Genomic DNA, 23,063 nt, shown 5'->3' on the forward strand with positions numbered 1-23,063 from the left:
GAAGTTCCTCCTATCTATCCGTGTGTGCGTCCTTCATTGGGCCTAGCTCCCTAGGCAACATTTGGCGACGAGGATTTCTCCCGCACACTGGAGTCCTCCTCCTGCAGCAGTCCGCTCGTGGTGAGCAACCCATCGAACCTCCTCCTCCTGCTCCACCTCCGCGCAACACGGCACTCCGCCGGATCCGCCTCGCCGGACCTCCTCCACCGAAGCTCCGCGGAAGCGATCCCGCCCGCGCCTCCATCCTGTACCCTGCCCGTCGACGCCTGGCCGCAGAAGAGGCCTGAATCGGCAAAAGCGGCGGACCCCTTTGCCGGGCGCCGGGTGCACGTAGGCTCGTCCTAGGCCCGACTACCTCGCCCCACACGTCGCCTACGCACGTGCGGGCCTCGTCTCCCAGGCGCCATGAGCACCTCCAACCCTGGGTCCAGCCAGGGCTCTCCTCAATTGCCGCGGGTGGCGAAGTCGATACAACTACGTCTGCCACTGCCGTTCACCATGACTCCTCAAGCCACCAAAGGCCCCAGGTGGACCGACTGGATGGATGATTTTCGTCATTTCGTGAGAGGATCCGGCGACGGGGACTCCCCCAACATGAGAGACATTTTCCTCAACCTGGTAGGGGGGGAAATCAAAACGGTTGTCAAGGCTATTCCGGCCGCAGACCAAGATACGTTTCCCAAGTTGATTGGTGCTTTGGACAAACTGCTGATCATCGAGGTCAACCGGGACTATGAAAGATATTTGTTCAACCAGTGCACCCAACTCCCACAAGAGACTGTCGACGAATTCATCACACGTCTACGAGTGAAAGGGGCGAACTGCCAATTTGATGCGTTCTCGCTAGAGGAAGCCATCCGGCTGAGGGTGATCGAAGGGTGCCTCTCCCCCGCACTCAAGAAACAGCTACTCAAAAAACCACTTACCATGCCGGAGGTCAGCGAACTTGCCCGCATCCATGAGAGAGTGGATGCACAGGCCTCAGCCATGGGACACTCCAACAACCCTAAAGCAGACACGGGGGAACTTGTGGCCGCTATACTGCCCCCCCGTCAAGGCGACAGGGGCCCTCAGCCATACAGACCGCCGACAACCTCTTCGACGTCCACCCCGCGTCTACAAAGACAGTGCTACCGCTGCGGGATGTCTTTCCCCCACTCGGGGTCCTGCCCAGCCCTGTCCCAGCGATGTACCAACTGCGGGAGAGAAGGACACTTTCACTCCGTCTGCAGGGAGGGCGTACCTTTTCCCCCGATGCGACCCCAGGCGGCCCCCAGAATGCTCTTCCGGCCGCAGCCCCTGCAGTACAGTCAGCCAAGACCATACCAACAGGGCTTCGGGCAGAGGCGCTACGTTCGAGCGATGGATGAATACCAAGCGGCAGGATATGCCCCACCGCATGACCAGGCTGAACAGCCTAGACACTTCACGGACGAATACGACAACCCTCCTGCAGACTACAGGCCTGAGACCCTCTACCAAGAAGACCAGGCGATGGCCTACTACGCACCGCAGGACCAATACGACCACGACGAGTTTGTGAACCTTATACTCGATAACAAAGAGGCCAGGGAAGCCACGCAAATCCCGCTCAAGATGGGGAACTGCCAATTTCAATTTATGATTGACTCCGGGGCCACAGTGAACATCATGGGTGAACAAGACTATGACCGTATACCGTGCCCACCACAGCTTAATCCGTCCCGTTCCAGAATTTTCCAGTGGGGAGCTGCCACCCCGTTACAGACGGTGGGCCAATTCACCCAATGCCTTCTCCTGAATGGGCGGCAAGTGGATGCGACCATTCACGTGATACGCTCTCTTGCCAGGAGTCGATGCCTCCTCAGCTACCACACGGCGTCGCATCTGGGGCTGATCGAGATCCACGTGAATGTGGGAGACGTAATCACCGCCGCAGCGGCCAACCCCAGCCCGGGGTACGCTGTAGGATCGATAGCTTCTCATCAGACTCAATCGCTCGTCTCACAAGAAGACATCGTGGGTGCCTTCCCCGAGCTGTGCGAGGGGCTAGGAAAGCTCCGGGGACCCCCCCATCAGGCTCCACATCGACCCCGACGTACGACCAGTGCCGCAACATCCCAGGAGGGTTGGTTTCCATCTTCAGGAGACAGTTTCGGAGGCACTCCAGCAACTGCTCCGCGACGGCATCATCGAACCGGCGACGGGGCCGACGCCGTGGGTGTCCCCCCTTGTGGTGGTACCCAAGGAAGGGGGAAAGATCTGGTTGTGTGTGGACATGAGGGTAGCCAACACGGCGATTCAACGGGAGAGACACCCGGGACCATGTATCGAGGACATGATTGTGCTGCTGAACAGTGCCCAAATGTTCTCCAAACTGGACCTAAATCAGGGATACCATCAGTTGGAGCTCCACCCTGATTCCCGGCCCATAACCACGTTTGCGACACACGATGGGCTCTTCAGATACCAGAGACTGAACTTTGGAATCTCATCGGCCGCTGAGATTTTCCAGGAAGCAATACGCCAGATCATCCGACCTATTAAAGGGGCTCTCAACTACAGCGACGACATTCTCGTCTTTGGATCGTCCAAGGAAGCCCATGACAGGGCACTACACGACACTTGCGAAGCCCTTCAGAGAGCCGGCCTCACGCTTAACATCTTGAAGTGCCGGTTCAGTAAAACGAAACTCAAGTTCTTTGGACACATCTTCTCCAAGGATGGCATGATGCCTGACCCCGAGAAGGTCGAGACGATCACCAACCTCGGCGAGCCCCGGCAGGTGGCGGACGTCCGCTCGTTCCTCGGCATGGCAGGATACTGTGCGAGGTACATCCCCCACTACGCCTCCATCACAGACCCGCTGAGGAAACTGCTGCAGAAGGAGTCATCGTTCGAATGGACACCGGCCTGCCAACAGGCCTTTGCGGACATCAAGCAAGCCCTTGCGGAGGCTCACCGTCTCGCATATTTCAACCCACTGTGGCACACTGAGGTGGTAGTGGATGCCAGCCCCGTAGGCCTCGGTGCCATCCTGGCCCAAACCAGTGGCGCGGATGTTAACCCCAGACACGTGGTTGCATACGCGAGCCGAGCGCTGTCGACGCCTGAACTAGCCTACTCCCAGGCCGAGAAGGAGAGCTTGGCAGCGGTCTGGGCGTGCGAGCACTTTCACAACTTTATAATCGGAAAAAGGTTCACGCTAATCACCGACCACCAGGCACTTCTATCACTGTTCGGGAACCCGCACACCAAGATGCCACCGAGGATTGAGAGGTGGGGCATCCGCCTCCAGGAATATGATTATGACATTGTACACCGCCCGGGGGGCGACCTCAACCCCGCAGACTACCTCTCCCGACACCCCGTAGGGGCCCCGCTCGCACGGAAGGGTGACGTCGCGTATGTGCAGTATGTGGCAGCCCAGGCGCTGCCTCCGGCGCTGTCCCTTGAAAGGGTAGCGGCCGCATCGGCAGCCGACCCGACGACAGCCCTGGCGATTAGCCTCACGACGGCCAGCAAATGGAAAGACCACCACAGAGCCATCCTAGCTCACCCGGGGGTGAACAAACAAGAAATCGAACGGCTAGCCCGTGTACATGGTGAACTTGCGGTGAAGGACAACAATATCCTGCTCAGAGGGTGCAGGATCGTCATCCCCGCCACACTCAGGAGCGAGGTGGTCAGCATAGCGCACGAAGGTCACAGAGGAGCCGAGAACATGAAGAAGCAGCTCAGGTGCCACGTGTGGTTCCCTCTCCTGGATGCAGCCATTGACGAGTGGGTAAGGAACTGCCACGCCTGTCAGTGCACAGCCCCGGCAGAACGTCCGCCCCCACTCCAACATACTCAAATACCTGATCACCCATGGGAACGAGTAGCCATGGACTTTTACGGGCCGACCGAAGCGGGTGACTACATCTTACTCTTCATAGATGAGCACTCAAGGTTCCCGATTGCCAAGGTGGTCAATTCCACGGCGTTCACTCAAGTGGCGGCGACGATAGAAGAGGTCTTTAGCGAGTGGGGGATCCCCAAGTGGGTCAAGTCCGACAACGGACCACCATTCTGTGGACACGAGTTTGGGACACTGGCAGAGCACCTTGGGTTCAGGCACATGAAGATCACACCGCGCCACCCCCAGGCAAATGGAATGGCGGAGCGCTTCATGGCGTCGATCAAGAAGACTATACAGAGGGCACGGCTTGACGCAGTCGATACACACCAAGCGCTATGCCGCCTGTTAAGAGACTACAGGAACACTCCTCATGAGGTCACAAATAAGACGCCCGCCGAGCTCATGTTCCGATATGAGGTGCGAACCCGCATCCCGAGAAGTACGGCGCAGGCAGAGCCGGCTGACCATGATCTGCTCCAGAGAGACGCGGCGGCAAAGGAAAACGCGAGGCTCCGTACCGATGCACGAAGAGGAGCGGTGCCGCCGGAGTTCCAGGTAGGAGATGAAGTTCTGGTGCAACAGCCGATAAATAGAAAGACAGACCCGCGGTTTGCTCCAAGCCCCATGAGGATTGTTGCAGTGAAAGGCACGATGGTGACGGCTGAAGACCAGGATAGGACCGTCACCAGAAACTGTCAGCAGTTCAGGCAATACGCAAGAAGAGAAAACACAGAAGGACCTCAGAGGGCACTCTCACCAGAACCAAGGATGCAGAGGGACGATGAGTGGCTTCCCCCGGAAGGAGATCCCGGGGACATGGGCCAGAGTGGAGCGACGGAAGAGGAGCCAGATCTTGGGACTCGAGGTGAGAGGCCGAGACGACTCATAAAGAAGCCGATGAGACTTGTTGAAGAGTGCTGAGTTAGTGTTTGGACACAGAGTGTCAAGTTGATGTTTGGACATATTGTCCGGGGGTAGTGTTACCCGGGGCTCAAGGGGTTAACGCTCATGAGCCCCCTCCGTTGGAAAGGCGGAGTTTGACGGGGCAAGGGAGTTATGGGGCACGTTTGCAGCAAGGGCCGGTTCCTGCTTGGTTGTAGAAGAATAAAGAAGTTCCTCCTATCTATCCGTGTGTGCGTCCTTCATTGGGCCTAGCTCCCTAGGCAACAGGCGCTAGAGGATGTGAAACCTGATATGATATGATATTTTATTTGTATCGCGCTCGTACACAAGTGTTTCAGAGTGCGACTATGCAAGGGAGGGGAACAAGGGAGAACACAGCACAACATAAAAACGATCTTACTAGGCCCAGTGACATTGAGAACGCGCAAGTACATGGGAAAGGGAAAAGGGAAAAAGTGCATGGAAGGGGGAGAGTGGAAAGTGCAGAAGCCGAGGAGCGCAGATAAATAAAATAAATAGAAAATGGAGGCAAACCCAATTTCCCCAGGTACTTATATTGTGGATATTGGGCCCTTCTGGTCAGTCTTCCTCTTCCAGGATTTCAAGAGTTTAGCAGCTCTCCTTTCAGCCTCCCCAGGCGTCCACTGCCTTCCCACGTGTAGCAGTCCTTCCAGACTGCCTCCTTCCTGTAGACCTACCTTTTAGCAACAGAGTCCCAGCAGCAACCTCCACCTCCTTCCCGTTCCAAGACCCCGATTCACTTTTCTAGCCCTATTTATACAGATGCGGCTATGAATGATTCTGATTGGTTCTTCCCCCTGTGCTCTTGTATTCACTCACAGGAGTGGACATTCCCCTTAGGCGTCTTTCTTTCCTTCATTATGTCATTACGAGTTGAGGTCAATGATTGGTTCATGGCATATTGGTTTCTATTAGGGTTTCATTGGAAAGGTGGGATTTAATATGCATTTGCAGGGAGCGATGTGATCTTGGAACCCCCTAAATTGAGTTTTCCAGCTCTGTGGCATTCCACATACCTGCTATCTCAAGAGGTTGGTTGTTATGGTGCTTGGACTGCTTTGTTGCAGCAAGAGGTGTTCTGGGAACTGAAGTCCTGTGAGTAAGTGACTTGTTTACCCTATGCAGAAAGTCACTGCCTCTCTCTGGGACCCCAAGTGAGTGCATTTGATGCTGTGGCCCCAAGCGTGAGGTCAGCACACCTCCTTTCCCCAGTATTGCTTGGCAATACGGTCAGCTGTAGCAGTGGTGCTCGAATGCAGCAAAAATGTGCTGGGCTCAGGAAATGAATTCCAACAACCTTTCTCTGAGAGGGGGCAAGGCTCCAGTGAGACCCTCTCCATTCACTCTCTGGTCCATTTCCGGTAGCAGCTGCACAACCCCAGTCCTTAGTTGCTCATTTCTCAAACTTGTTAAGATGGAGAGTTCGGGCAACTCACCACATGCCATCATGTACCTACAAAGAATAGCCAATTTTCACATCATTAGAATGCATTGCCATCAAAGCCATAGATACTCAGGCAATAGGCATTATATGGCAATGGATTTAGGACCAAGCCCTCACACTGGTTTCAAGGATATGGTCAATTAGGATAGCAGTGTAAACTGCCATTATGCCTAATTAGCATAATACTGTTAGCCTAACTAGCACAGCAGTGACATAGTCCCTTCTGCCCCGTTAGCACAGCAGTGTCCGATTCCATTGTATGCAGGTTGACAGAGCTAGACCAGATTGTATAAGTAGATTAAGCACGACAAGTGCAGAACCTAGTATGCCTAGTTGGCACAGCAAGGAGAAATTCTAGTATGCCCAGTTAGCATAGCAAAGGTAGATCATGGTGTGTCCATTTAGAGTATGGCGTGATATCAGTATGCTTGTTTAGCACTGGTAGGCCAGATTTCCTACGTCCAGTTAGTGCAGTAAGGCAAGATCCCAGTAAGGTTTGTTAGCACTGTAAAGGGAGATTCCAGTATGCCCAGTTAGCAGAGAAAAGGCAAAATTCCAATATGAGCAGTTAGCAGAGTGAAAGGCCTGATTTCACAGGTCTAGTTAGCACAGAAAAGGCAGATTTCAGCATGTCTTGCTACCACTGTAAAACCACATTCTAACAGGCCCAGTTAGGGCAGTAAGGGCAGATAGCATAGAAAGGGAAGAATCCAATATACCCAGTCAGCCTGGTAGAGGTAGACTCCAGTATCACCAGTTAGCACAGGAACGCCAGATTCCATAGGTCCAGTTACCACATTAAAGGCAAATTCCAATATGAGCAGTTAGCAGAGTGAAAGGCCAGATTTGATAGGTCCCGTAAGCACAGAAAGGGCAGGTTTCAGTATGTCTTGCTACCACTGTAAGGCCAAACCCTAACATACCCAGTTAGGGCATGTAGCAGAGAAAGGGAAGAATCCAATGTACCCAGTTAACCTGGTAGAGGTAGATTCCAGTATCACCAGTTAGCACAGGAACGGCACATTCCAATATGTGCAGTTAGCAGAGTGAAAGGCCAGATTTCATAGGTCTAGTTAGCACAGAAAGGGCAGAATTCTAGTATGTCGAGCTACCACTGTAAGACCAACTTCTAACATACCCATTTAGGCCAGTAAGGGCAGATAGCATAGAAAGGGAAGAATCTCAAATACCCAGTCAGCCTGATAGAGGTAGACTCCAGTATCACCAGTTAGCAGAGGAACGCCAGATTCCATAGGTCCAGTTAGCAGAGTGAAGGCAGTTTTCAGTCAGTGTATAGCATTAATATAGCGAGTCCAGAGTAGCTGGGTGTAGAAGAGGATTGGCTCGAACCTCCATTGGCTTCCTCTCATGCCCCTCCCAGTTCCCCCGTCCCCCAGCCACAACTTATCTGTCGAACCTAGTATGCGCTTGACAGAAGGGGGAGGGCTGGAACTTTTTTTGACAGTGGGAACAGGAGGTGCTCGTTCCTGCTGGCTCTGCTCACCCCCTTGTAAGTCCAGGCTTCTGCCAGGCCCAACTCAATCTGTGAGATATGCACTGGGTTTGATAGAAGAAGCAGGGACAGGGGACAGGGTTGCTTTGACAGGGGGCCCCCATTGCTTCTGTCAAACCCATTGCAGATTTGACAGAATGGATGGGGCCAAAGATAAGCAACTGCTGATAGGAAGTGGTGTAGGAAGGGTTTTTTTGGGCGCTGTTACCCGGGGCTCAAGGGGTTAACGCTCATGAGCCCCCTCCGTTGGAAAGGCGGAGTTTGACGGGGCAAGGGAGTTATGGGGCACGTGTGCAGCAAGGGCCGGTTCCTGCTTGGTTGTAGAAGAATAAAGAAGTTCCTCCTATCTATCCGTGTGTGCGTCCTTCATTGGGCCTAGCTCCCTAGGCAACATTTGGCGACGAGGATTTCTCCCGCACACTGGAGTCCTCCTCCTGCAGCAGTCCGCTCGTGGTGAGCAACCCATCGAACCTCCTCCTCCTGCTCCACCTCCGCGCAACACGGCACTCCGCCGGATCCGCCTCGCCGGACCTCCTCCACCGAAGCTCCGCGGAAGCGATCCCGCCCGCGCCTCCATCCTGTACCCTGCCCGTCGACGCCTGGCCGCAGAAGAGGCCTGAATCGGCAAAAGCGGCGGACCCCTTTGCCGGGCGCCGGGTGCACGTAGGCTCGTCCTAGGCCCGACTACCTCGCCCCACACGTCGCCTACGCACGTGCGGGCCTCGTCTCCCAGGCGCCATGAGCACCTCCAACCCTGGGTCCAGCCAGGGCTCTCCTCAATTGCCGCGGGTGGCGAAGTCGATACAACTACGTCTGCCACCGCCGTTCACCATGACTCCTCAAGCCACCAAAGGCCCCAGGTGGACCGACTGGATGGATGATTTTCGTCATTTCGTGAGAGGATCCGGCGACGGGGACTCCCCCAACATGAGAGACATTTTCCTCAACCTGGTAGGGGGGGAAATCAAAACGGTTGTCAAGGCTATTCCGGCCGCAGACCAAGATACGTTTCCCAAGTTGATTGGTGCTTTGGACAAACTGCTGATCATCGAGGTCAACCGGGACTATGAAAGATATTTGTTCAACCAGTGCACCCAACTCCCACAAGAGACTGTCGACGAATTCATCACACGTCTACGAGTGAAAGGGGCGAACTGCCAATTTGATGCGTTCTCGCTAGAGGAAGCCATCCGGCTGAGGGTGATCGAAGGGTGCCTCTCCCCCGCACTCAAGAAACAGCTACTCAAAAAACCACTTACCATGCCCGAGGTCAGCGAACTTGCCCGCATCCATGAGAGAGTGGATGCACAGGCCTCAGCCATGGGACACTCCAACAACCCTAAAGCAGACACGGGGGAACTTGTGGCCGCTATACTGCCCCCCCGTCAAGGCGACAGGGGCCCTCAGCCATACAGACCGCCGACAACCTCTTCAACGTCCACCCCGCGTCTACAAAGACAGTGCTACCGCTGCGGGATGTCTTTCCCCCACTCGGGGTCCTGCCCAGCCCTGTCCCAGCGATGTACCAACTGCGGGAGAGAAGGACACTTTCACTCCGTCTGCAGGGAGGGCGTACCTTTTCCCCCGATGCGACCCCAGGCGGCCCCCAGAATGCTCTTCCGGCCGCAGCCCCTGCAGTACAGTCAGCCAAGACCATACCAACAGGGCTTCGGGCAGAGGCGCTACGTTCGAGCGATGGATGAATACCAAGCGGCAGGATATGCCCCACCGCATGACCAGGCTGAACAGCCTAGACACTTCATGGACGAATACGACAACCCTCCTGCAGACTACAGGCCTGAGACCCTCTACCAAGAAGACCAGGCGATGGCCTACTACGCACCGCAGGACCAATACGACCACGACGAGTTTGTGAACCTTATACTCGATAACAAAGAGGCCAGGGAAGCCCCGCAAATCCCGCTCAAGATGGGGAACTGCCAATTTCAATTTATGATTGACTCCGGGGCCACAGTGAACATCATGGGTGAACAAGACTATGACCGTATACCGTGCCCACCACAGCTTAATCCGTCCCGTTCCAGAATTTTCCAGTGGGGAGCTGCCACCCCGTTACAGACGGTGGGCCAATTCACCCAATGCCTTCTCCTGAATGGGCGGCAAGTGGATGCGACCATTCACGTGATACGCTCTCTCGCCAGGAGTCGATGCCTCCTCAGCTACCACACGGCGTCGCATCTGGGGCTGATCGAGATCCACGTGAATGTGGGAGACGTAATCACCGCCGCAGCGGCCAACCCCAGCCCGGGGTACGCTGTAGGATCGATAGCTTCTCATCAGACTCAATCGCTCGTCTCACAAGAAGACATCGTGGGTGCCTTCCCCGAGCTGTGCGAGGGGCTAGGAAAGCTCCGGGGACCCCCCATCAGGCTCCACATCGACCCCGACGTACGACCAGTGCCGCAACATCCCAGGAGGGTTGGTTTCCATCTTCAGGAGACAGTTTCGGAGGCACTCCAGCAACTGCTCCGCGACGGCATCATCGAACCGGCGACGGGGCCGACGCCGTGGGTGTCCCCCCTTGTGGTGGTACCCAAGGAAGGGGGAAAGATCCGGTTGTGTGTGGACATGAGGGTAGCCAACACGGCGATTCAACGGGAGAGACACCCGGGACCATGTATCGAGGACATGATTGTGCTGCTGAACAGTGCCCAAATGTTCTCCAAACTGGACCTAAATCAGGGATACCATCAGTTGGAGCTCCACCCTGATTCCCGGCCCATAACCACGTTTGCGACACACGATGGGCTCTTCAGATACCGGAGACTGAACTTTGGAATCTCATCGGCCGCTGAGATTTTCCAGGAAGCAATACGCCAGATCATCCGACCTATTAAAGGGGCTCTCAACTACAGCGACGACATTCTCGTCTTTGGATCGTCCAAGGAAGCCCATGACAGGGCACTACACGACACTTGCGAAGCCCTTCAGAGAGCCGGCCTCACGCTTAACATCTTGAAGTGCCGGTTCAGTAAAACGAAACTCAAGTTCTTTGGCCACATCTTCTCCAAGGATGGCATGATGCCTGACCCCGAGAAGGTCGAGACGATCACCAACCTCGGCGAGCCCCGGCAGGTGGCGGACGTCCGCTCGTTCCTCGGCATGGCAGGATACTGTGCGAGGTACATCCCCCACTACGCCTCCATCACAGACCCGCTTAGGAAACTGATGTAGAAGGAGTCGTCGTTCGAATGGACACCGGCCTGCCAACAGGCCTTTGCGGACATCAAGCAAGCCCTTGCGGAGGCTCACCGTCTCGCATATTTCAACCCACTGTGGCACACTGAGGTGGTAGTGGATGCCAGCCCCGTAGGCCTCGGTGCCATCCTGGCCCAAACCAGTGGCGCGGATGTTAACCCCAGACACGTGGTTGCATACGCGAGCCGAGCGCTGTCGACGCCTGAACTAGCCTACTCCCAGGCCGAGAAGGAGAGCTTGGCAGCGGTCTGGGCGTGCGAGCACTTTCACAACTTTATAATCGGAAAAAGGTTCACGCTAATCACCGACCACCAGGCACTTCTATCACTGTTCGGGAACCCGCACACCAAGATGCCACCGAGGATTGAGAGGTGGGGCATCCGCCTCCAGGAATATGATTATGACATTGTACACCGCCCGGGGGGCGACCTCAACCCCGCAGACTACCTCTCCCGACACCCCGTAGGGGCCCCGCTCGCACGGAAGGGTGACGTCGCGTACGTGCAGTATGTGGCAGCCCAGGCGCTGCCTCCGGCGCTGTCCCTTGAAAGGGTAGCGGCCGCATCGGCAGCCGACCCGACGACAGCCCTGGCGATTAGCCTCACGACGGCCAGCAAATGGAAAGACCACCACAGAGCCATCCTAGCTCACCCGGGGGTGAACAAACAAGAAATCGAACGGCTAGCCCGTGTACATGGTGAACTTGCGGTGAAGGACAACAATATCCTGCTCAGAGGGTGCAGGATCGTCATCCCCGCCACACTCAGGAGCGAGGTGGTCAGCATAGCGCACGAAGGTCACAGAGGAGCCGAGAACACGAAGAAGCAGCTCAGGTGCCACATGTGGTTCCCTCTCCTGGATGCAGCCGTTGACGAGTGGGTAAGGAACTGCCACGCCTGACAGTGCACAGCCCCGGCAGAACGTCCGCCCCCACTCCAACATACTCAAATACCTGATCACCCATGGGAACGAGTAGCCATGGACTTTTACGGGCCGACCGAAGCGGGTGACTACATCTTACTCTTCATAGATGAGCACTCAAGGTTCCCGATTGCCAAGGTGGTCAATTCCACGGCGTTCACTCAAGTGGCGGCGACGATAGAAGAGGTCTTTAGCGAGTGGGGGATCCCCAAGTGGGTCAAGTCCGACAACGGACCACCATTCTGTGGGCACGAGTTTGGGACACTGGCAGAGCACCTTGGGTTCAGGCACATGAAGATCACACCGCGCCACCCCCAGGCAAATGGAATGGCGGAGCGCTTCATGGCGTCGATCAAGAAGACTATACAGAGGGCACGGCTTGACGCAGTCGATACACACCAAGCGCTATGCCGCCTGTTAAGAGACTACAGGAACACTCCTCATGAGGTCACAAATAAGACGCCCGCCGAGCTCATGTTCCGATATGAGGTGCGAACCCGCATCCCGAGAAGTACGGCGCAGGCAGAGCCGGCTGACCATGATCTGCTCCAGAGAGACGCGGCGGCAAAGGAAAACGCGAGGCTCCGTACCGATGCACGAAGAGGAGCGGTGCCGCCGGAGTTCCAGGTAGGAGATGAAGTTCTGGTGCAACAGCCGATAAATAGAAAGACAGACCCGCGGTTTGCTCCAAGCCCCATGAGGATTGTTGCAGTGAAAGGCACGATGGTGACGGCTGAAGACCAGGATAGGACCGTCACCAGAAACTGTCAGCAGTTCAGGCAATACGCAAGAAGAGAAAACACAGAAGGACCTCAGAGGGCACTCTCACCAGAACCAAGGATGCAGAGGGACGATGAGTGGCTTCCCCCTGAAGGAGATCCCGGGGACATGGGCCAGAGTGGAGCGACGGAAGAGGAGCCAGATCTTGGGACTCGAGGTGAGAGGCCGAGACGACTCATAAAGAAGCCGATGAGACTTGTTGAAGAGTGCTGAGTTAGTGTTTGGACACAGAGTGTCAAGTTGATGTTTGGACATATTGTCCGGGGGTAGTGTTACCCGGGGCTCAAGGGGTTAACGCTCATGAGCCCCCTCCGTTGGAAAGGGGGAGTTTGACGGGGCAAGGGAGTTATGGGGCACGTGTGCAGCAAGGGCCGGTTCCTGCTTGGTTGTAGAAGAATAAAGAAGTTCCTCCTATCTATCCGTGTGTGCGTCCTTCATTGGGCCTAGCTCCCTAGGCAACAGGCGCTAGAGGATGTGAAACCTGATATGATATGATATTTTATTTGTATCGCGCTCGTACACAAGTGTTTCAGAGTAAGACTATGCAAGGGAGGGGAACAAGGGAGAACACAGCACAACATAAAAACGATCTTACTAGGCCCAGTGACATTGAGAACGCGCAAGTACATGGGAAAGGGAAAAGGGAAAAAGTGCATGGAAGGGGGAGAGTGGAAAGTGCAGAAGCCGAGGAGCGCAGATAAATAAAATAAATAGAAAATGGAGGCAAACTGTGGTAGTGCAGCCAGCAAGTGGCAAGTGCTGTGTTTAAGGCAGCAGACTGGGTAAGTCTGAATAAGTGCAGAAAAAGAAGAAAAATGGGGGGGGTCTGTATGGGTACAGATACAGTCCCCAGTGCAAGGGGTGGCCAGGAGGCAGTGCAGGAAGGTGGCAGGGTGAGCAGGTACCTGGGCCCAGGGGACAGAGGGTGGCCAGGTGCACAGTGCCAAGAGAGCAGATCAGCAGGGGAGAACGGGAGCGAAGGCAGAAGCAAAGAGGAAGGTTTTGAGGTTCTTCCGGAACCGGAGATGGTTCTCCTCAAGTTTTAGAGTCGCAGGGAGGCTGTTCCACAGGGAAGCCCCAGCCGAAGATAGAGATCTACCCCCAGATCGTTTCTTTGAAAAATGACTGACCCTGAGGGAGTTAGAGGTAGAGGAGCGAAGAGCTCGAGAGGGGAGGTATTTGCGGAGGGATAGCTGAAGGTATTTTGGACCCAGGCCCCAGAAAACCTTGTGGACAATGCAGAGGGTTCTGAATTTAATCCTTGCATCCACTGGGAGCCAATGGAGAGATTTCAAAGCTGGAGAGATACGATCCCAGGGCTTGAGGCCAAGGACAAGTCTTGCAGTCCTGTTCTGGATAAGTTGTAGAGGGCGGAGAGTAGAGGCAGGTAGATTTAGAAAGAGGCTGTTACAATAGTCCAAGCTAGAGAGAACCAGAGCTTGGGATACCATGAGCTTCTGGGGGAAGGAGAGGAAAGGCAGAATACCTCTGAGGAGGTGCAGTCGGAAGTTTGACTTTTTAGAGACATCAGAGATATGGGCCAAGAAGGAAAGTGTGGAGTCAAAGATGATGCCAAGGTTCTTAGCCTCGCAGGTGGGGGTAGGAGGAGGGCCAAGGGAGGCCGGCCAGAGAGTGAGGGAAAAGGATGGAGATGGTGTGCCGATGAGGAGGATCTCCATCTCTCTGGCATTCAGACAAAGATCATTGGCGGCACACCAATTTTGAATGGCAGTTAGGCAGTCGGAGATGAGAGAGGGAGAGGAGGTGGCCGAGGGCAGCCGGAAAATGAGTTGAGTGTCATCAGCGTAGCACTGGAAATTTGAGCAGAAAATGGCAATGCAGTGAGCGAGAGTTGCCAGGTATTGGTTGAAAAGCCAGGGTGAGAGGTTAGACCCCTGGGGAACCCCACAGGTGGAGATGTAGATAGATGATAGGAAAGACCCCAGTTGGACCTGGGAGGGTCGATCAGAGAGGAAAGAGGTCAGCCAGGCCAGAGCCTGATCAGTGATACCCAGATTATCACGGAGTCGGTTGAGCAGGATGGTGTGGTTGACCGTGTCGAAGGCAGAAGAGCGATCAAGAAGGATGAGGACAGAGGGAATGTTAGAATCAAGGTTGGAGAGCAGATCTTCACAGATATTGAGGAGAGCAGTTTCCGTGCTTCTGGGCGCTCTGAAGCCAGACTGGTGGTCATGGAGACAACCAACAGAATCTGAATGAAGGTTAAGCTGAGAGATGGCCAGCTTTTCCAGGAGTTTGCCCAGAAAGGGGGTACTGGAAATTGGGCGATAGTTTGCCGGACAGGAAGGATCAGCTGTGGGTTTCTTGGGAAGAGGATGCACAAGGGAGTGCTTCAGAGGGGAGGGGAAGGATCCTGAGGCAAACGAGTGGTTGCAAAAATCAGCAAGGGCAGGAGCGAGGGTGTCAATGTGGTCCTTGATGGTTTTGGAGGAACAGGGATGAACCTGTTTTGACGAGGCTTTCATAGATCGGACTTGTCTAGCGACCTCGTCAGGGGAGAAAATAGGAAAAGAAGAGAAGGATGCTGGGGGGATGCTTAAATGGGGGTCTCCAAGCACAGACTGAGAGGGAATAGGAGGGGGAGGGGAGGCGAGAGTGGGGAGGATGTCCTGGGTTTTAGAGATAAAGTGTGAGACAAGGGCATTGCAGAGAGCCTGGGAGGCAAGAGGAGGGGAGGAGACTGCTGCAGGGTTGGCAAGCTCCTTGCAGATTTTAAAGAGTTCGGCCGAGTTGTTGGATGCCGCAGAGACACAGGCTTGAATGTGGGCTCTCTTCTTAGTGCGGACAGAGAGTCGGTATTGCTTTTGGAGCAGGCGACAGGTCAGTTTGTCAGAGGATGAGCAAGAAGACCTCCATTTCCTCTCAGCCGCCCTACACTTATGTTTAAGTGTAGCTAGGTCGGAATCATACCAGGAATTGCACTTGTCTTTGGACTTCAAGCGGATCCTCATGACAGGGGCAAAAGCATCAAGAGTATCAGAGATGGAAGAGTAGAGAAGGGACAGGGTTGTGTCGGGGTGTGAGTCAGCCAGGGGAGGTGGGGGGGGGTAGAAGGTGGCAGCGAAAGCCTCAGCTGACACACGCTTCATAGGTCGGATGTCCGAGAAGGTAGGTGGAAGTGTTGGGGTGTGGTTGGCTTGGGGAGAAGAGAGTGAGAGATGGGAGGAGAGGAGGCAGTGGTCACTCCAGGAGAGAGGAGTGGTCAGAGGAATAGAGAGGGGGAGGCCAGGGGAGATCAAGACATGAAGTGTGTGTCCTGCAGAGTGCCTCGGGCCAGAGGGGAGGATAGAGAGGGAGAGGGTATCGCAGAGGTTGCGAAAGAGCAGCGATGAGGGACAGTGAGAATCGAGGTGAATGTTGAGTGGTTGAGGCCAGGAGGGAGGAGGAGAGGTCGGCCCACTCAGAGAGAAAAGAGGTGATTTGCCCGGGGGGCCGGTAGAGAGTAGCAACAGTAAGAGAGTGGCTAGGAGAGAGTGAGAGCCTGCAGACAAGGCATTCAAAAGAGGAGTAAATCTGAATGGGAATGATAGTGGCAGGAATCCACTCAGGAAAGATCAGGGCTACGCCCCCTCCAGGTCGAATGGATCTGGGTGCGGAGAGGATCTTGTAGCCCTCAGGGAGCAGAGTGTCAAAGCTCATGACAGAGCTGGCCGTGAACCAAGTCTGCGTAAGACCGAGGACATCAAGGACCAGTTCTTCAAGGAGGTGGCAGATGTCAGAGGCGTGTTTGACAGCAGAGCGAGAGTTGAGAGTGGCAAGATGAAGAAGGTTGCCGGCCTTAAAGACCTTCCGGGGAGGGGTACAAATCAGAGGTACGCCCTGCGGAGTTGTGAAGGTAGCCTGAAGAGTGGCAGAGGAGGAGGAAAAAGTGGGTAAGGTAGCCAGGGAGTGAGAGGAGGGGACAGCTGGAGATGAGAGGAAGTTGACGAGGCGAGGGAAACACCTATCGAAGGGGGGGGGGGATTGGCCTGAGGACCTTGGACCATGACAGAGCCATTTAGGTAGACATTAAGGATGACTCTGGAGGAGTGGAAAGAAGCCATGAGGACATCCCAGCGAGGTACAGCCTTTCTTTTTTTTATATGCAGCCGGCCAGGATGGGGTAACACAGGGGTATTTGGCAGGTAAGCTATTATTTTGTTGGATGCCAGAGAAGGGGAGGAATGGGCCACAGATATATTTAATTCATGTTGTTGAGCAGGCGGCTGGGAGGGGAAGGATGGGCTAGGAGATAGGTCAAAGGGCTGAGAATGGTACTGCTTCTATAGTCAAACCCAAACACCAACCCCTACTGCCCTGTTACCCTCATGTAGTATTGTGAGTTAGCAGCAGCAGCAAGCAATTAATGGAGACATTTGAGATGACTGTGATGGACCATTCAGGAAGTCCAGGTAGAGGCACAGCCATATGTGCGGAAGGGTTCCAGGGCACACAGTGCAAACACAGAAAACTGAGGGAGTCCATTGAGGGCCTAGCTATGCTATCGCTCACTCTCTGTGTGCATGCAAGGAAAATGAAAACAAGAAGGGGGGCACCTTTATCAACTCAAACTGCAGTGTCCTCGGAAATGGGCTTGAGGGCCTCAAAATGAGAAAAGTGAACCAATCAGAATATGAATCTCCAACATGTGTCCACCTGAAACCTGTAAAACCAGGTGAAGCTCGAGAGATGAGCTTGGGGCTCTGGCAGAAGGGTTTCGGGTGTTTGGAGGACTTAGCTATTTGGAGGAGGTTAGATAAGAGAGCTTATAGGGTGAGAGCAAAAGGTTAAGAGTTGCCAAGAGTATGGGAAGAGGGTGTTGAGAAGAGAGGAAAGGAGGAAGATGAGGAGAAGAGGAATAACAGCACAGGAGAGGAGGAGTTGGATAGTTTGCGAGCGGGGATACCCGTACAGAGGAGGAGGTGAGAAGGAGCAGCAGAGGAAAGGAGGATGGTAAAATTGAGCAGGGGAGGTTTACATCAGAGAGAGAGAGAGAGAGAGAGAGAGGGAGAGAAAGAGAGGGACAGAGGGCGGGGGTGATTGGACGGACGGGCACAAGGGCCCCATGCGGAATCATGGTCGTAATCTAGAGTAGAGCAATCCTGGAACATGACGGGTGAGCTTGGGTCAGGTGGTGGAGATGCATGTGGCTGAGTACCAAGGAGGTGCAGTTGGAGAACAGGGAGGAAGAGAAGAAAATGATAGAAGGAGTTCCCATATGTGCAAGCACATGTTCAGAGGTTGAAGAGGATGGAGAGGTGGCTGGTTCACAGCAGAGTCAGGACCCTAAAATGAGGGAGATGGCCAGAGGCCTATTCGGAAACAAGTGCAAACAACAACCTGACCTCCTGTTTATTCAAAACAATGGGCATTGGTGAAAGGCGGAGTCAGATTCCATTTCCTGTCCCGCCCTGACCTGAGAACAGAATTACCTATTTGAAGGCATGAGGAAGAAGCATGATGATGTTGATGAGTGAAACAATGCTAAAATGTGAGAAAATAATGTATTGATTATTGTCATCGTAGGATCCGGTGCCAAAGCTGTGGGGTTAGCACGTGAAATCAATTTCACAAGTTCATATTCAGTTATTGGTTGAATCGTAGAAACAGTGGTAGTAGTAAGACACAGGAACTCAGATCCACAAGGAGAGGAACTGCAAGGATGCCTCAATGAGGTCAAGTTCCCAGGCCCCAGGCAGCCTTGTCTTTAGCAAGAGCTGCCGTTAACCTTGATTGTAGATGATTCCTATTTAGTAGAGTGAACGGGATGATGAGGAGGAGGGGATTAATCAGTCAATCAATACTTTATTCCAGTTCTTAAAACCATAAAAGCATACAAGTAATACAATAACACACAAATATATGATTGGAAAACATCACAAAACAATTTTTTATTTTTTTATTGTGTGTTTTAGAACAAAACTGAAATGTTCACACATCGATATACATATTTCAATACAAACATTTCTTAAGTACAAATACAGATGTAACACATAATTAAAAACATAGGAAACATAAAATCACATAATTTTTTACATAACTTTAAAATCCACCTCAATTCATTCCCTTTAAGATTCTTTAAGAACAACCTCCAAGAATTCCAATAACCTTATTGACAATGAGAGCTCATTAGTATTACACATTCTGAATTCACAAAACAATATCGACATAATATTAGAATCATGAAGTCACTACAAATAATAAATAAGTAGGTATAATCACTCAGAAAACGTTTATAAATATGTAAGATAGCAACAAAAATAGTCAGTGAGAATGTGGCTGGGAGCTATTTAGAGGAGACACGATTGAGGAGATCGGGAAGGACAGGGCCTCGTTGGTAAACTGGCAAACATTGCTCAGCAACAAAAGATTCAAATATTTGCTTATCTCAAAAGGAGTGCAATTTTATATAGATCTTGTCTTTTGAAAGTAATGTCCTTGGAAGAAAATGGTCTGAGGGTAGGCTAGGTGAGGAATGTATAGTTGCAGTAAAAGAAATGTGAGAAGCCACAAAGACATGGTCACCACTGCCACCTTTCACATGCGTTGAATGGAGGGAAAGCAGGGATCGATCAAAGGAAACCAAGGTAGACATAGGCAGATACGCAGCGCGAGGGGAGCAAAGATGAATATTAAGGTCACCTACAGTGCTAAGTCACAGGGTGCATTCATGGGAAAAGAAAAGAAAGGAAACTATCAGTGAGCTCTAAAAATTGACTCATGGACCAGGCAGCTGCTGATAGATGGTGACAGATGCAAAAGGTTTGGGATAATATCTGAGAAAGTCAGATTTAATAGAATGGTAACATGGGCACAATGGAACAATAGGCGGCAACCAAAGTGAATTAAACAACAAATGAGTACCGTCTTGGGAACCAATGAGTCTGGGTGAGATCAGGAAAGAGGAAGGAGTAGTGGGAAGAGCCTCAGCTGCAGCAGAATTAAAATAAGAACTCCATGTTTCAGGAATAGGGAGAATGTGTAGGCTCAAGGAAGGAAATAAGGAGCGAGCATTCCTAAGGGGGATGGGCATCAGAAAGAGAGAGGAAGCAAACATAGCAGAAGGAACATGATTATAGGGCACACCTCTGTAGGTAGGAGGTTTTACATGCATAGTATTCCCTGAGAGAATACGAAAATCCATGATAGACAATAGTACATGTGCTTAGTGCCTGGGATAACCTGGTAGGAATATTGATAAATACGGGGCATAGGGATGGAAGTGTCAAACTCATGGCTGTTTATAGGATTAGCCGCAGGTGCTTAACCATGTGTTTGAGTGTGTGGGCAGACACTCATCTTGGCTTTAGTGGCAGGACAGTTGCCATTACGTTGTTTATCAGCAGAGTCTGTCAGTTTGCACTCAGTTTCAGGGATTGCTTGTAGCCAGCGTCTAATAACAAGGCAGTTACCCAGGTGCAATATGATGCCACAAAACTTGGATCTAGAAGTTCTAGAGAGGCATCTGGTGCCAGCTTGGGAAAAGGGGGCATCTACAATGGCAAAAGACCATTCACCCTGAGGGGGAATTACTTGAACATCAACTAGGAGGGACTGAATAGTTGGATGGATTATTATATGGGTAATTCTAAGTCACTTGTAAATAACTGCTCGAGGGGGTAGTTTAATGTACTGTCTACAGCTGGGTTAGAGGTTGTACCTATGGTGGTTGCCCTCTCGGTGTGAGGGGAGGGATGCAGTTCTCTAGCCCTCTGGAATTTAATGGGCTGCAAGGCCTCCAGGAGGAGGCAAGCTGGCACATGCGACCCTTGTGAAAGTTGACAAGCCCAACATGCAGTAGCTTGTTGACTCTCTGGCTTTAACACCTACCAGCTTCTTGGTCTTCAGAACCTGTGTGTCAGTCCCATTGCAAAACTAATATTATGATGCACTTTAATCTGTGCCTCCGAACCTCTTGCTGCTAGTGGCCAGGGGTTGGGGTGACTCATGCCCAACCTTTCATCTGCACCAGGTGGCCATGGCAGCTATGTGGCAGGTTGCCACCCAATGCCCTACATCAGAAGGCTAACATTTTCCAACCATCTTCAACTCTGTCTAACTCCATCTGGTGCCAGTGCACCCCACCAGCAAAACACGGCATGTCTACCTCCAACAGGTCCTCCACGAATGGCCGACACCATCAGCCTCATTCCGTTGCATAGGAACATGGAGGGAACCCTGGAAAAACATGTATGGGAAGGTTTCCCCAGCACCTCCACATTTTGATCGACAGAGACTACAGGAACACTGCACTGCAGTTCACACATATGGTTTCCATGCCGCCGGAGATTGCAACATTCCCTTCTGGGAGAACTGGCTCAATTTCCACAGACAGTGCCTGGATTCCTGTACTAGTAATTACCTCCTTGTGAAGTGGCATGGGAACCTGGATCCACCCTGGTTCCCTCGCCTCTCTGGGCGCCCCTGTGGTGGATGCAGGGATGCCTCTGAAATGCACTTGTACACAAGATGGACACCTGCACTGAAGGGTTCATATAGGAAATGGCAGCCACCAATGCATCATTCATTTCCAGGGGTTATTCAGGTTTCTGATGGTGCAATCAATCCGCATCCTTTCCATGGGATAGCATGTTAATCATGTGCCTGGGCCCCAGTGCTGGCAGAGTTTACATATGTAGTGCCTGGGTAACTGGAAGGAAGCTGGAAGCACTCAAGGAACACCAGGACAACGTGAGCTCAAACGGTAAATGTACTTTATTCTGTTTCAGGTATCGCTCAGAAGATAGGTGGGAGAGCAGGTAACATCATCCTTCTTGGTAGGGCTCCCATCCTAAATGTCCAGCTGACACTCATGGATCCCTGAGGGAACCCGGGCTTCCACCACTCCTCTACATTCTATAGCATTGCACTGCTACGGGCAAGGGAAGCACCATGCTTCAACATGCCAACGGGCAACAGCAAGTTTGGATGCAGAGAAATCATGGGCAAAGGCGTGTTGAGTGGGGTTCCTCAGCTTCCGAAAGTAAACAGGATGACATAGTTAGTGTGCCAATGGACACCAATGACGAGGATGCGCAGTTCCCTTCTAGGAGCAAGATAAAAGCAGAATGGTCTCCTGCCCGGGCCATCCAAATATGGTAGTAAGTTGTGTACTCTACTTAACATAACATTCCCCTAAGGGCGACATAACTAAATGCTTAGATACCTGTTCAATGCATGTTAGGGCCAGGCGTGATAAGCCCAGTGTAGTTGCTCTCCCAGTGACCCTAAATGTCTGCATTGTGATGCAGCACGGTCACTCACAACTTCACTGCACAGGAGCTTGTTAGTTGCACTCATCTTCCAATGTGTTTGAGGGCTCTAAGCAGTGCTTGCAATGGAAAAGCAGAAGTGCAGCTACACACCAAGCTAGGCTAGTATTATGGAAACTTTGCACAGTGCATTCCATATGCCAAAGTGCAATGTTTGCACTGGAGTGCATGGCTTATCTATGCCTCCTCTGGTGGGCAAAAATAAAAAAAAAAACTACGTGCTGAAAATGATAGTTTTGTGTCTCATTAATCTTTTGTCACACACTCCTTTTAGGTCTCCCTTTACCATTGCTCTGTGTGTCAGTCTCTTTTCCTCCCTCCCTTTTATAAGGTCTCCTTCACTAGCTCTCTTTTTCTCTTTCTTTGTAAATCTCACTTTGATGCTTCCTCACTTTCATTTCTCGCTCTATTTCTTTTGATATCTTCCAGCTGTTGCTTTTCTGGGATTCCCTTTTCCTCTTTGCCTGGCACCCCTTCTCCCACTATCCCTGTGTTTCTCCAGATGTGGTTATCTTGTGAAGGGTTTGTCACTAAAGGTCTCTCAATTTCTCTCTCGACATTTTCTCCGTCACCCGCCTTCGCTTCTGGCCTCCCCCTCCATACTGCTGTCTGTCCCACACTCGCCTTCACACTGTTCTTCTGTAGGTCTCGCATATTCATTTTAAATCTCTCATTCTCTCTGTGGAACAGTGCTTGATGCTTGTAGGTTCTCTCCTATATTCACTCTCCTTTCCCTCAGACCTCTTTTCCCCTTACTCTCCTTTTGTGTTTCGCTTATTTCATTCTATCTCTCTTCCGCTCTGCCTCCTCGCTCTCACACACTAAGTCTTCCAATCTACCTCTACCGGGAACCTTCTCTGCACCTCTCATTTCCTGTCTCTCTATCTCTATCCGAACCCCTTTATTCTCTCACTCCAAATGCTTTCTGAACCCCTCTCGTCTCCTTTCGCAAATCCTCCCTCTTTTCCCCTTTGTCTCTTCTCACTCTTGCACACACTCCTACTTCTGCCTCTCGCCATTGGTCCCTCAGCCTCACCCTCAAACTCTTATATACTCATGCACCCACACATTCTCCATTTGTCTCTCTCTGCTTGTCTCAGTTTTTGCTTG

The 23,063-nt window shown here is 52.4% G+C and overlaps 1 protein-coding gene across 1 annotated transcript in view; it reads right to left on the minus strand.

Annotated features, from left to right (window-relative positions):
- Positions 1-23,063, minus strand: part of TRPM5 (transient receptor potential cation channel subfamily M member 5) — a 473,179-nt gene that overhangs the window by 236,618 nt on the left and 213,498 nt on the right. The gene's annotated exons all lie outside the window — the stretch shown is intronic.

The sequence above is a fragment of the Ambystoma mexicanum genome, chromosome 11 (assembly GCF_040938575.1).
Source record: "Ambystoma mexicanum isolate Mex_15411 chromosome 11, UKY_AmexF1_1, whole genome shotgun sequence".
Lineage (NCBI taxonomy): Eukaryota > Metazoa > Chordata > Amphibia > Caudata > Ambystomatidae > Ambystoma > Ambystoma mexicanum.